This window comes from Emydura macquarii, unplaced genomic scaffold (genome assembly GCF_026122565.2).
Source record: "Emydura macquarii macquarii isolate MOO-44397 ecotype Brisbane River unplaced genomic scaffold, CSIRO-AGI_Emac_v2 contig_1551, whole genome shotgun sequence".
Classification (NCBI taxonomy): Eukaryota; Metazoa; Chordata; order Testudines; family Chelidae; genus Emydura; species Emydura macquarii.
In genome coordinates this window covers 17,028,469-17,043,062 of record NW_027131688.1, presented here as the reverse complement: position 1 = coordinate 17,043,062, position 14,594 = coordinate 17,028,469, and the positions used below count along the sequence as shown (strand labels likewise).

The following is a 14,594-nucleotide window of genomic DNA, read 5'->3' as shown; positions in this document are numbered from 1 at the left end:
GGTGAGGTGTATACACCAAAGTGTAAATACAGTTTGCAAATCAGTTTAAAGAGAACATTGGGGTATTTGGATTTTTTTTTTAAAAAAAGAGTGATCTGATAAGTGCCGGTCATAATTGGCTTACATAAAAGGGACAGTCACACAGAAGCACGGGGAAAATGAATAATTGAATCTCTTATAGCAACAAAGCCAGTCTGGGTGTCCATGCTATCAATAATGGAATGGACCACAGACCGTACAGGTGTTTCCTTAATACCACCACTGCTACAGTTGAACCGAGTTCTTGAAGAAAAAAGCAAAGCCCTGTGGAGTGTGTTTTTGTGCACGTGGAGGGCGTGCCTTGGAGCCAGAGTGTCTGGGACAGCAGCGGTCACAGGAAGCTGTTGCTACTGCTCTTTAGAGAGGAAGTCAGCATTCCAAGGTTGGAGGCAGAGTTAGGACTGATTTTTCCTGCAGGGAGGTGTGGGGGGGAAGGGGAGTGGAGAAGGGAGAGCGGCCTTAGAAAAGAGCAAGGAAGGAAAAGGCTTAGAAAATATGCTGCTGATGTAATCACAGCAGAGATAGCCAAGAAAGGACTTTGTAAAAGAAAAACTGTGTACACTCACACAGGATTCAAGTTCTGGTGAGACGGGAGAAAGGGTGGAGAGAGTATAAGAAAATGTTCAAAGACACTTAAATAGAAGTTGTCTCACGGGAGTGGAGAAGCACTTCTGGGAAAGGAATCAGACTAGAGGAGTGAACTGAGGGAGTGCACCGAGGGAGAACAGTGAGGACTGGGAAAACGGCACCAGGGACCAAGAACCAACATTCCTGTTCTTAATATATAGACGCGTGAATGATGCTAACATTACAGCCCGGGCAGGAACACAGCCATGTGTAAGTTGAGAGCCACTTCTGAAGCAGCCAGCCTGGGTAAAAATGTAACTCCCATCCTCAGAAATATTTCCATGGGGAAGCAAGTAGTGTTCCCATGTGGAGGAGCAATTTTAATTCCCTAAGCTTGTGGTTTCATTATATGACAAAGTTTTAGCAAATGTAGCTCACATGCTTTATACTGCAGCTGTTGATATTTAAGCCCAAAGAAAGGGAGAGAAGCTGTGGGGAGAAGAGGTGGATTTTAGTTGGAGCAGATTGTCTCTGCACATGTGCAGAGGGCAGGACAACCCTGCTGGAAGAGCCCAGAAACATGCAGAACTAGGGTGTGGCAGTTCCTGGACATGCAGAATAGCTGTGCAGGGAGTTTCATTAAGGGCGAGGAGTTGTGAAAGTTCTACAGCCCGGAGGACTCAATGCGGGGCCAAGAGATAGGTTTGTTGTGAGGGCTGGGGCTCAGTATCTGCACCACTACAGATACAGGCAAGTGGCGTGCTAGTCCAGTTTTACTTACTAGGGAAGCCCTCTATTAGGATGATGGCTGGTCCACTGCAATGTGTTATATGGTCCTACCGGGAGAGCATGGAGGGGAGGCTGCAGAGGCTACAGCAGCCTAAGTACTTAGTTAAAGACAGAACAGGGCAGAACCTAGAGAGCTGAAGGTTTGTAAATTCTTACCTGGGTCTATGGGAAAGGCTAGTGGCCTATAGAGTGAAACCTTAGAAATCCAGGGAATGGTTATTTTCTATGCTACACCCAATACCTGTACCACTTTGGACACAGGCTGCACCTTTCCTACCTTACCAGCCACCGAGGACGCCAGTCAGCTATTCATCCAAGGACAGAATGCAGCTAGCCATAAGGAGCCCCAGACTTCTGTTAGCTGACAAGGCTGAAATGTTTGGCTGCATCTCAGTCTCGGAGAAGGCTTGTCCACTCTTCTCAGTCTGACAAATCCCGATGACACAAACTGCATGTTACGGCTACCCTATGGAGACCGAGGCCCTATCTAGGCACTAGGCAGGAGCCCTTTGCTGGTATAGCTATACCACAATACTACATCAGCAAAGCGCTCCCAGTGTGGATCAGGGATAGCTCTTTCCAGCCCGCTCCCCAATAGTATAGTGTTTGTGTATTGTCTTTTTTTAAGAAGTTGTGTGGTGCACCCCGCAGCTGCTAACAACATCTACCAATCAGGTTTTTACACAGAGTAGCCCTGAGCTGTAACTCAGTGTGATCCTTTCTGAAGGGATGGAACGCTGGCCTGCGGTTCAGCAAAGAGTGGAGCTGAGGTGCAAGAGAAGAGCCACGTAATAGAGTTATACGTAGTGGGAGAGGGGGGGACGCTTTGTAGCTGCTGTCAGCTGAGCTCACTGCACACCCCAGGGGCTCCATTTCACCTCTATTTCTACCCTCCCTTCATATCATGGGCTCTGCTTCCATTGCCCGGCAGGTCCTTTGTCTCCCCATTCTCCCTCTGCCATGTGCCAATGTCCCCTCACCTCCCCACATGCCAAGGGTTGTGTGTGCCCTATTTCCCCATTGGAGGGCCTCTGCATGGCCCTGATACTAGGGTCCCCCAATCTCCCCCCAATGTGTTCACGTCACCCCATGCTAGGGCTCCGGGTTCACCCCCAATACCAGGATCCCCTGGTCTCCCCCCCATTTCTCCCACCCCCCAATCCAGGATCTCTTATGCCCTCCATGCCCCACTCTCCACCACTTTTAATTGCCCAGCCAGAAGGCAAAAAGTCATTCAGGGCATCAGCATGTTACATTCTACTGGGAGGACAAGTAGAGATGAGGTAGGGAATTGTTATCTCCACTGTAAAGCATTAATGGGAACCATCAACTTGTCCTTTGAGCTATGGACAACTGCAGAGGGGCTTGAACCTGTGGGTCTGTGAAACAGATGACAGGGGTTGCATGTGTCCCCCTTTTAATGTTCTCATTTTCCCCTCAAGAAACACTAGGCTTCTGTGCCTTGATTTCTAGAACATTTCCTGCAATGTTTGAGTTGACTGGATGCAGTATTCAGAAAGGTCTCTGGTACATGCAGATGGACAAATGCTGTCGAGATGAACAGAAGACCTCGTAAGCTCAGCCGGTTACACCAGCATTCCCCCACTCCATTACTCAAAGGCACCAGAAATTTCACCCACGAAGTTAGAAATTCACCAGAGTTGTTTCAGGTGATATTTGTTTTCCATGCCTTGCTAGAAAAAAACAAAGTTTTTCAGGGAATTTCAAGAAAACGCATTTTTGACACCAAGCCACTTGCTGATATGTGCCGAGATGCTCTAGTGAAAGATAGTCAAGTGGTTTGGAGCTGTTTGCAATAGCATGACACCATTGATTAGGTGGGTCAAAAGAGTGACGCTGTACAAATGGCATCTATTAACTCGATGTCTGCTCCCTCTGGACTTCCTCCTGGATTGTGGGGAGTACCTTCTTAATTTCTATATCCCAATTAGCGTATACCAATATGAATAGCGAGCACCCAGCACCTTGCAAGTTCAGGCTGTGTGTGGGGCTCTGGATCATATGTGCTAACTTAACGCTGTCCCTTTTATGTTCACGGCAGATGCACCAAAAAGTTAGATTGAAACATAAATACTCTTGCTGGAAGGTTGCAACGTAACACTACTTTGTTTCTTCGAATTCAGAACAACAACAGCAAGAGCCCAGGAACAGAGACAGAAAGCAGGCTGCTCCCTAAAACAGAGGCACAACTCACCTCATCTTACTACAGGCTGTCTGTCTAGACCCACATCACACACTTCCCTACAGAGGGCCCTAGCCTGGAAGCAAGACCAGGAAAAGCCTCTGGGAATGTAAAGTGACAACTTGCAATTTTAACAGTTTTCAGTACACTACAAAAAGCAAACAGGATTCGATCCTGCTTCAGCAACAAAACTGGTGCTCAAGTTCTGACTGTAGAATCAGGATACTGGCAGAGGTGTGGAAATAACAGCTGGATTTTCAGATCCCAGGCTGAGCTTGTCAGAGACAGTTCTATGGGCAGGCAAGCAGAGCAATTATCCTGCACAACTTCTAAAGGGGAACCAGACCACTTTGCTGCTCAGCCTTTTTTTTTGGAGGGGAGCTGAGGAGAGAGGAGGAAGCTTTGCAGTGATTGGCCAGCCTTCCCCTGCTGCTCTAGTGATTGGGCAGCTGTGATGGATTTTGTTGTTGGTTTTTTGTTTTTTTTTTTTGCTCCACCACTCAGGTGAAATGGGACTGAAAATGGTTTTTTTTTTCTTTTTCCAAGAAAAACCAGAGCAAAGCAGCTAGGACCACTCCTGCTTGTCATGCTGGCTTTCCATTTGTAAACTGGACACTTAAAAAACATTGTAACATTTTCATTGACGATTAGTGCAGACTTTATCGCCTACAACATATAACCACTGAGTGGATTGTTAGAGTTAAAACAGTGTAAGGTATTTCAGTACAAACTTCCATTAAGTCCTGATTATAACATTTAATCTTTTCCCAGTAGAGTAGACTGGCATATACGGTAACGTAAGTTATCCATTTCTCATTTCCGGAGAGTTCCGATAACAAGTGGGCAGTTACATTCTGCACTAAGTAGTATAACTACTGAGAACACAACACCAGAGCTCCACTGCCTTTCCTGCCTGTCACTTGCTAATCTTATATAGCAGGTCAAGTTAAAGACTAACTCATATGAAAACTGAACTCACTAGTGGTAAAGGCCTAGTAAAGAGAACTCAGGTTACTCACGTTGGCTAACTTGAGTTCATACACCTTTGTGTCACTCCTAGTGAAGAGAAGGACTTAATTCCAATCACACTAATTAGTTGGAATATATCAGTACTTGCTCATCTTTGAAATTTGGCTCTGAGATTTCCCCCCCATAGACAAAGCTACCTAAATGCAAAGTATCATACCAACTATAACAGCTTTGACCCTGTAGGTTAAGAGAAATAATGAGATGGGGTGGAGGTGGGGGGTAAGGTGACAAGAGATAGCATTGGTTTGCCAAATTAAAATTAACCAGTTCTGTAACCAGCTTACAGTAAAATACAGAACAAAGGTCCAGAGAGAGTCCCAGTAAGGGTCGGTAGCTGAAGACAAAGAGATTTGAGAGAGGGGAGAAAAAAAAAAAAAAAAAAAGCATTCCGTTTGAATTTCCTCTTTTTACTGCACCAACAAACTGAAAGATTAGAGCAACAAACATTTTCTGGCCACAAAATACTTCAAACAAGAGGCAGAAATCAAGATTGAAACCATGTTTTCTCCTTCATCAGCAAACCAAACCAATGCCATACAAAGAAGAAGCCAAACCAATGCCATATGAAGAAGCAGCTCGAGTTCAAAGAATTAAACAGTAAATGAGCTTCATAGCAAACTGAACTCAAGCTAATTGCTCCAGAAATTCATTCAGAGGGCACGGCTAAGAATCACACGACTGATGACTGCTTTGCAGTATGTGATACACAGATTTCTCCTGGTGGCATGCATTTCAGTATGTGATTTAATAGAACAAAGTTTCACAAGAGAGATATGAATTGCAATATATTATATGTGCATTTCATTAGAGGATATATGCACTTCTGGATCCCTAGTTTATGTTTATCATTAAAATTAGAGTTTTTGGAATATGTTACTGAACATGTTGAGCTTCCAGATATAGTTGTAGAACAGTCGGTCAACCATTGCAAAGTAGAAACATGCCTACAGATTGGGGGACTGTATCCTGGAAAGCAGTGACTGAAAAGAATTTAGGGTCACAGTGGACAAGCAACTGAACACAAGCTTCTAGTGTGATGCTTTGGCAAAAGGGGCAAATGTGATCCTTGAATCTATACATGGAAATAGTGAGAAGAAGTAGGGAGGTGATTTACCTCTGGAGAAGGCATCGATGAGACAATACCGGAATACTACATACAGTTCTGGTGTCCACATTTTAAAAAGGATGCTGCAAAATTAGAGCGGGTCCAGAAAAGAGCCACAGAAGTGATTTGATGGCTGGAGAAAGTGCCTTACAGGGAGAAACTTAAAGAGCTGAGTCTGTTTATTTTAGCAAAAAGATGGAGAGGTGACTGGATTACAGTGTACAACTACCTTCATGTGGTATGTGGGAAACAGGGCTCAAGTTACAAGTTATCACTATAAGCATGAAGGGTTTCCTGGGACTGCTTGCAAATCAAGCCCGGATGCTCTCCTGGAAACAATGTTTTAGCTAAAACACAAGTATTTGGGCTCAGTATAGGTGTAACAATGAAATTTTGTGACCTGTGATATACAGGAGATCAGACTCACTAGAGCATAGTTTCTCAACCTGTGGTACGCATACCCCTGGGGGTACGTGAGATACAGGCAGGGGGTACCCAGGGAAAAATAGAGTGAAGGAGAGGCAGGCGGCAGCTGCTGACTTCTCGGGAAGCCAGGAAGCAGCTTCCAGCTAGAGCAGTAAAACTGACAACTATGACAACCCCAGATTTCACCAGTTACCCTCTTTTCCTGTCTCTCTCTCTCACACCCTTTCTTCCTCTCAAATCTATGGCAAAAAATTTGGTGCGGCGCTTTATATTCTCTAGCATTGGCATGCTGCTCAAAGCCGCCTAGCTTTGGCCAACATCACCTCTAGCCCAGGTACATACTTGAGTTGCGCACCCCTGGTGTAAAGGTGGTAACCCTACCCCACACTAGATCTGACATCTGTTATATTATGGCCTTATATACTCGGCCCTTCTTCCAACATATGGCTCGCGTTAGTCTGTAAATATAAAATCCCATGGAAAATTGAGTGTTGGGGTACTTAGTTAGGGCGTACTTGCTACTTAAAAGGTTGAGAAACACTGCACTAGAGCATCTAATGGTCCTTTCTGACCTTAAACTCTCTGAATGCTGCAACAAGATCAAGTATTAAGCAGCTCATGTTCACTCAGCAGGCCAGATGCATAGGCTATGTTCAGACTGACGGCGGCAAAATCGCCACCGCCAGATCGATCTTTCTTGATCGATTGAGCGGTCAGTGAGACCTGCTCAATCGATCAGGAGGTCGACTGAGTAAGTCCACCCCCTCAAGTAGCGTAGCGCTGAGCCGACGGGAACTCTGTCATTCACCGTCGGCTCAGCGCAGTGAGAACAGCGCGCAGAAGGGAAGCAAAGCAGTCGACGTCAGTTACGCAAACTACTCTGCATAGTTTGCATAACTCCTGTCGACTGCCGCTGAATCGCACGGTAAGTGTGAACCAGCCCATAATTTGCATTTGCCTACTGCTTCAGTGTTAATAATCCTACCAGGTGCATTCACATTTGACTGCAGGAAATTCACCCAATATGTGGCATTACTTTGCAAGAGTGCATCATGTAAGAGATGCTGGAAGTTCTGGGGAAATATGTACTAGAAGTGTGGAAATAACTGATTTTTTGATTCGCTGGCACTTCTGAAGCATCCAAAAAATTCATTTCAGGTTGAACAAAATGCTTTGTTTTTATTTTGATCTCAATTTTTTTTTTAAAAGAAGTTTAAAAAAATAAGTCCTTTTGAACCAAAACATATTGTTCTGAAAATGTCAAAAGAAAAATGTTTAGATTATTTTCTGAAGTATTTTTTTTTGGTGAAGACAATTCAGCATATTTTCAAAACGTTTCAGTGGATCTGAAAACTACATTTTTCACCAAAACTTTTTTTTGGTCAAAACATTTAATTCAGCTCTAGTTCATAGTATTTAATTCTAACATGTCATTTATTTCATAACTAGGAGAGACAAGATGCAAAGGTGAATTCTGTCATTTTCAGACTTTTTCTTGCCACCTTCATCAGACTTTTTTAACCAGATTTTCCTCCTTCCCTTCCCAGCCCAGCCTGTCCTTGGTCACTGAAGTTTTCAGGCTGAACATCTGAACCTACACGTTTCCATAGCAACAGCGATGCCACAAACACAGGATTATGTGACTTCGCTGCAGAATCAAGCAGAATATTAACAAGGACACTGATAACTAACAGTGAGATTCACAAAGGCACTTAGGTGCTTAACTCCCATTGAAATCAATGGTAGTTGTGAGCTTTAATACCTTTGTGAGTCCTATCTTAATTCTTTACATTTGTGGGGCACCTCCCCAGCAGAAGATTTCCAAATTCTGTACAAAGATCATTCCCATTTTGCAGATGGAGAAATGGAGGCACAGAAGGATTAAAGGCTAAACCTCTGCCCTGCGCAATAAAAAGAATGGTCTTGGTATCAGTTGGGAAGCAAAAATCCTTCCCACCTTCACTGTGAAGTGATAATAGACCTGCTCTTTCTACAGAGGTCAGGGCTGCAGCACTGCCTGCTGCCCCTGTGCTCCTCCATCAACTGCATGCTCCCCTCAGAGATTAGGTAGCACATCCACCGGCCTGGCTCCCTTTCCCCCCTCCACTCTGCAGATGTACCCAGGGAGCTCCCATTGAACTGTGCTTTGTGGCACCCTAGCGGTACATGCTCTCAGCCCACCATGGAATGGCTATAGTTCTATCTTGATATCAATACACTGCTAAGCACATAGAGGTCAGGACCCATAGGGAGAGAAGCAGGGTTTGGTCCCAAATAACTTACCTACACTGACGCCACAAGTAGAACCTGACTCTCCTGACCTCAGTCCTGCGCTAATTAAGACACAAATATACTAGATCGGTTTGGGCAGAGGAACACAGAGTGACTGGTCAAGCATATTGCTGTTTGCAGAAGTGTAATTGGAACTACATGACACTACTTCTGAGCCCTGGGCTGTCCCAGTCAGCATGGGAGTCCCAGAGTCTCTAAAGTCACATGACACAGCATGGAATACAGCCAGCATCAACTAAGTTGCAGATTTGAACAAATCTATTACTATTTTTTCCTTAAGAAATTCATGAAGTCTTTGAATTCTGGAAGCAATTTATTGGAAAGTGATAAAAGCATGAAATCCCCATCCCTTCCCCCCCAAAAATAATTGGATGTAAATACTAGTTTCTTTTCATGCTCTTCACCTCTTACCTGTAATTAGAATTGGATTCATCGACAGATACTGGTATCTCACACAAAAGGAGTTTAGCTCATGTTATAAAATACCAGGAGATTTTAATCATTTATTTGTTAGAATACATGTCCAAACGACTTCCAGAGGGCTGCTTGGGTTTGGAGAGGAAGATCTGAAAGACAGCTTGGCAACTGAAGCCCAGGCACAAACCCTTTGTATTTTGTCAGTTGCGTGTCTTTGCAATAACAACATGCCAAGATAGAATGAACAACTCTCCACACTCTTAAGACCCTGATTCAGTGAACCACCTAAGCATGGGCTTAGAGTTAAGCATGTGCCTAAGAACCATTAAAATCAATTGGATTTTATCACATGTTTCAGTGCTTTGCTGAATAGGGACGGCCTTAGGTATATGCTTAAAATTAGGATGTGAGAAATGCTGTGGGAATTAACAAAGGGGCAGCTGGGGATGGAGCGGTGGCTGAGGTTGACTGCCTCACCCCACAGCAGGTCATCGGCAGGGTGGACTCACCAGAAGGAAGGACTTTCTCTACTCCAGGCCACTCAAGAGGAACGGTATCTGCCTAACACACAGTTACCTGGGAAGTCCCCCAGGGTAGGGTGGCTGCATCTCACACCCCACATGGATCAGTGGCTCGGACCCACAGTCCTGATTCTAAGACCATTGCAGTGAGTTGGACTCTTTCCACGGACTGCCAAGGGCTTTGGATCAGGTCCCACGTGATTAAGCGATGACCACAGCAAGGTTACAGACACTATTCCGGATTACCTGCAGAAGCAAAGCTTGGCTCAAAATACTTAAGAGGAGCCGTGGGGAAGGGACACAACCTAGTCAAAGCTGGAAGTCTATCACACATCCCAGAAGCGTGTGAGAAAGGCATCCCGTGTTTGGTGTGCCTCTCTCAGCACTGATTGCTTGTCCTTGCCAGAGCTAACCCTCACCATCTCGTCCGGGGTTTTTTGTACTTACTCAATTGTTATGACCATTTGGAAAGAACCCGTAAAAATAATTCTACAACAAAATTGCTGATTGGAGGTGGGGTGGAGTTGCTGAGCAGCAGATCTTTGTGGGGGTTGGCAGCAATTCAGTAGCCAGTTGCTACCCTGGCTCAGGAAGTGCTGCCCATGTGTAACAGAACCGTACAGCATAAAACAACTGAACATGAATATTGTAAGCAGACTCAAATTAAATAAGAACCACTATGAAAGAAAATCCACGTGCATTATAGCACACACTTATTGCACAACCCTGCTAGATAACAGCTGCAATCCACGTTCAGCTCCTGAAGTGTCAGCCTCAGTGATTTTACCCAGAGAGATTTTAGCTACAGCTCTATAGAGAGACAAAAAGGGGTTGTAGAACTCCATGAACTGTTTGCATTTGACTTAAACCACCGTTGTGTCAAACTAGAATTACTTGGGATTCCAATTCCAAGTTATTTTTTCTGTGGCTTAATGCGAAGAAGACACATCTGTTATTTTTGTAAGACAGAACTTGCAGTACATGCTGATAGAGATGAAATAACAAGCCTCATATTTATGCATGTGCCTGAGACACTGTAGGCAAACAATCCTGCTTCCAATATAGCTCACATATCATCTGGGCATGGTTACTAAGCGTTTCCAAGCCTAGTGTGAATTCAGCTACAGAGACATTTTGCGACGAGTAACTAGTTCCCTGCAGAAGAAACCATCAGCTTCACAACATCCAGTGTTGGAGTCAGAATGAGGAGATTGGAAGTAGCGAACAATTAGTTAGTAGCAGTTAATAGAAATTTAACAACTTAAATGCTTTGGATCCAGACTGAACAGCGGAATAATACCTTCTAACAAACAAATCCAAACCTGCAGGGAATAGCGGCTTTGAAGCCATTTGGCCTGGGGAAGTTACAGGCAAGGTTTAGAAGGAAATGTATGCTAATGGAGTCATTTTGAGCTGTTCTGGCCCCAAACCACTGCAAAGTCAATGCAAGCCTCCCCCCCCCCCCCGGAATAACTACCACAGGAAGCTTCTCCAGTGTGCCCTGACCGAGGGGGATTCCAGCAATACGTCCCATGGTTAAGTGTGTGAGCCCTCACTGCTATCCCAAACATCACCAAAGACCAAAGCAGTCCTCCCGCTGACACCCCACCTCCATCCTGGGATAAGGGAAGTGTAAACCACATCCCCTGTGCAGGTCTCAGTGTTAGCCCAGGGATGAATTAGGTCTCAAGTCACTCTGTGGACCACTAATCAGCTATTGTTGTCCCTAGCTGAATGCAGGACATGCCAGACCAACGTCTGCCCTGAATTCTGGTCACACGGTGACTCAGATTGGGGTAACTTGTTTAGCAGTTTTAGTTGCTGGGGTAAGGAAGATCTTTGCAATGAAGAAGTGAATGCAGTCAGTTCTTGCTGTGAGGGTGACCTCATAGGGTGACTGACCTGTGTTTGGAATGGTGTCAGGACCCCGATCCTCAGCCTCTTAGCCAAATAATCCCTGAGGTCTCTCAAATGAAAAAAATACCAGGGATGTATTTGGTCCTTAGTGGGGGTAAACATACATGAGTCGGACAGAGATGATCCCTTTTTACATCCCTTATTCTACTTGCTTATGTGCATCACCAGTTCAGTTAGATTCCTGTGCTACATTTAGAAGTGACCTGGCCCTAATACAATAGACCTGCACATAATAGCGGAGGAGCTAAATCCTAGGATGACTATTGCCATCGGATGGTATCATGCATGTATCCAGTTCTATGATTTGCTAATACTGTACCCCCTAAAGAGAATGTATTTCTAGTCTGGTTACCATGCCCAAGTTTCATATGCTCAGTACCATTAGAAGATGCCAATGTAGGTAGTAGATTTTGACTGTAGATATTTTTTCTTGCTAAAGTGCATCTTGAGGCCAATCATGAGGCTTTTCTTATCAGCATCTCTTTGGAGTAAAACTTAATAAAAAGCTTGAATGCAGAGTAAGTTATAACATTACTATTGTTCAGAAAGGAGGTGTGTAGTCAAGGAAATGGACACCAGGAGAGTTTGTTTGCTGCAAAAATAAACATCGCTATAGTAACCTGAACTCTGCTGCCCAGGAGCCTAGTCTAGGTTTCTGAGAACAGACCGCAGGGCAGCAAATCGAAGATGGGTGTGCAGTGAAGACACTAAACCTGCAAATTCTTACCAATGAGCCCATCTGAGCACAGACTGTCCATTTGCTGCTATTCACTCTGCAAGAGAGAGCGTCCATTAAGGTCACTTTGAAGAGCAAGCAAACAGAAGGGAAAAAACTCACACACCCCTCAGTTTGTCTCAGCTGACAGCATTGTCCTGTGTGGCCAGTGCCCCCTACATTAACCATTTGTCTTGATAATCTGAAAATAAATTCTCTGATGTTGGGACGGCGATGCTGGCTGGGGACAGAATGGAGCAAGGAGACGACAATGTATGTTGTGCACAGAAAAAGAGGCAGAGGGAAGAGAGGCATAAGGCAATCCCCCAAACATAGCTAGAACCCTCAGCATCAAACAGCAAGGAAAGCAGGAAGAGGGGGAGCGTGGCTAGAGACACACAATGATGATAAAACAAATCTGAACCATGAAGGATAGAGTCTGTCTGGTTGATGTTTTAAGAGCCCCCAAAGAGGTCTTAGTCACAACCTTAGCCTTATTTCAAGCCACTTGTCATGGCATGTCTCCAGGGGCCTTTGAACAAAAGAGCGAGGCAGGCATGAACACTAGTGTCTTGGGCACATTTTTATGCTCTGCCAACATAAAGTCCCCCTGAAGTTGTTCTCGCTAGTTCAGTCACTGGGTAGAGCAGTAGCATCCAACCTTCGCAGTCTGAGGGCCAGACATAACTCAACAAAGTCAAGAAGCCGTAGAACATCTTACCTTTTCTATGTGAAGCTGCTTCCGCTTCCACTGCCTCAGTTTCCCCTTCCAGACAGCCCCCGGGGTGTGGTAAGGTGATTTAGGCACTCTATAGCAAACAAGGGTCCAGACAAAAGCAACCAGTCCTTCAACCTTTTCTAGGCTCTACAGTCCCTCTCACAGGACCTGGCCTGATCTTCCTCCTTATTACAAGGGATTGAAAAGTGTTTTCCTCATGCTCCCAGGAAACTCCAGTCTGAAAACCCAAATCAAAAGGCAGGGCGTTTTAACACTACCTTTTCACAGGCCTTTCCCCAACTCTCCTTATGAAGCACCCCCACACGGAGCATGGGCTCTCCAGAGGGGAGACTGCTTCTTATATTGGCTTTCCTAACACGCCTTGGCAGCAACCTACAGTAACATGACTACAATTCCCAGGATGCCCTGGTCTGTTCCCTTTCCACCACTCAGGGAGCACAAAGAGAACTGAAACCACCCAACAGGCTCCCTTGATGAAGAATCCCCTAGCATCAGGGAAATCTCTAAGAGATCTAGCAACAACTATGCTGGTTCCCATGCCTTCCTTTCTTCACCCCTGGGGGAAAGGGAGTGGTTGGAATAGGCTGCACTCTGGCTCTCCCCAGTTGGTACATGATCCTCTGGGGTCCATCGCCAGCTGGCACCATTTTATCTAACTTGGGCTGAGGCAGAGAATCAGGGGGGTTATAACTGGCTGTTGCCCTCAAATTCTCCTCAGCTTCCCTTCTTTTGGGCTGAGTCTGAGAGGGGAGATACCCTTTGCTAGGTGCTGCCCCAGGCTGGAGTGGAAGCACTCAGGGGACGGCTACACAGCAATTAAACACCTGTTGTTGGTCAGAGTCAGTTGACTTGGGCTTGGCTGCAAAATTCAGGCTCGTGGAACCTTAATTCACCCCTCTTGTGCATTTGCATTTGCATTATGAGACAGTCTTTAATTACATGATCACCTACTACTTTTTCCACTGGGGGCCATGCCTTTTTCAGTGCACATGATGGAGGGTGCTCATTTAATGAGCAGCTGTTCAATATGTTGTTTTCTCTTCCCTGTTCAATGGGTGGCCCCAGGCCTTATTGACTGCTCACAATATGAACTCTGATCTGAAGACAGAATAATTAACTTATTCATGGGCTGTTCAGTGGAGCTTATTGCTGTAGTATCTGAGTGCTTCGTGAGCATTAATGAATTTATTTTCATCACACGCATGTGAGGTCAGGGAATGGTATTGTCCCCATTTTACAGAGCGGGGGCAGAGGCACAGAGAAATTAAGGTCTAATTTTGCTTGCCCACTTTGAGTGGGACTTCAGTGACAGCTGTGAGTCCTCAGCACTTCCGCAAATCAGGCGCCAAGATCTCACTTCAGGCACTCAGAAAATGGGGAACACACAATTGGTGACCTCCTGTGACAGGTTTGGCTTAAGTGACTTGACTACCTTAGATTGGAACCCTGTGGCAGAGGCTGGAATAGAATCCTGCTCTCCAGCAGTCAGCCGCCTTAACCAGGAGACTCTCCTTTCTGTTCCTGCAAGCCAATGCCTCATTCACTTCATACCTTCCTACTTTCACAACAAATGAAGCAGGGGCTCTACAGAATAGCTTCTTTTAACTACACAATCCAGATTGATCCCCAGAGCAGGTCTATCCTGTGCAATGAAGGAGACGGGTGTTCTCTTTAAAACATTGTATTTGATAGTGTAATCATATGCACAAGGGAGGAGCGGAAGAATGTGAATTAAGGCAACCTTAATTCTGGCATTTCCTAATTGCTGAGTGCTTGACTTTGTAACTTCAATAACGTTCTTGTAATGTAGATTTTTCTGTGCCTGTGATTTCCTA

General features: G+C 45.0%; 1 long non-coding RNA gene across 1 annotated transcript in view; it reads right to left on the bottom strand.

The window, feature by feature from the left end:
* Nucleotides 1-13,392, bottom strand: part of LOC137157723 (uncharacterized) — a 116,737-nt gene extending 103,345 nt beyond the window's left edge. Inside the window, exon 1 of the long non-coding RNA XR_010921212.1 lies at nucleotides 12,742-13,392. This is a non-coding gene — a long non-coding RNA (uncharacterized lncRNA). The remainder of the gene's footprint in view (nucleotides 1-12,741) is intronic.
* Between the last annotated feature and the right edge of the window lie 1,202 nt (nucleotides 13,393-14,594).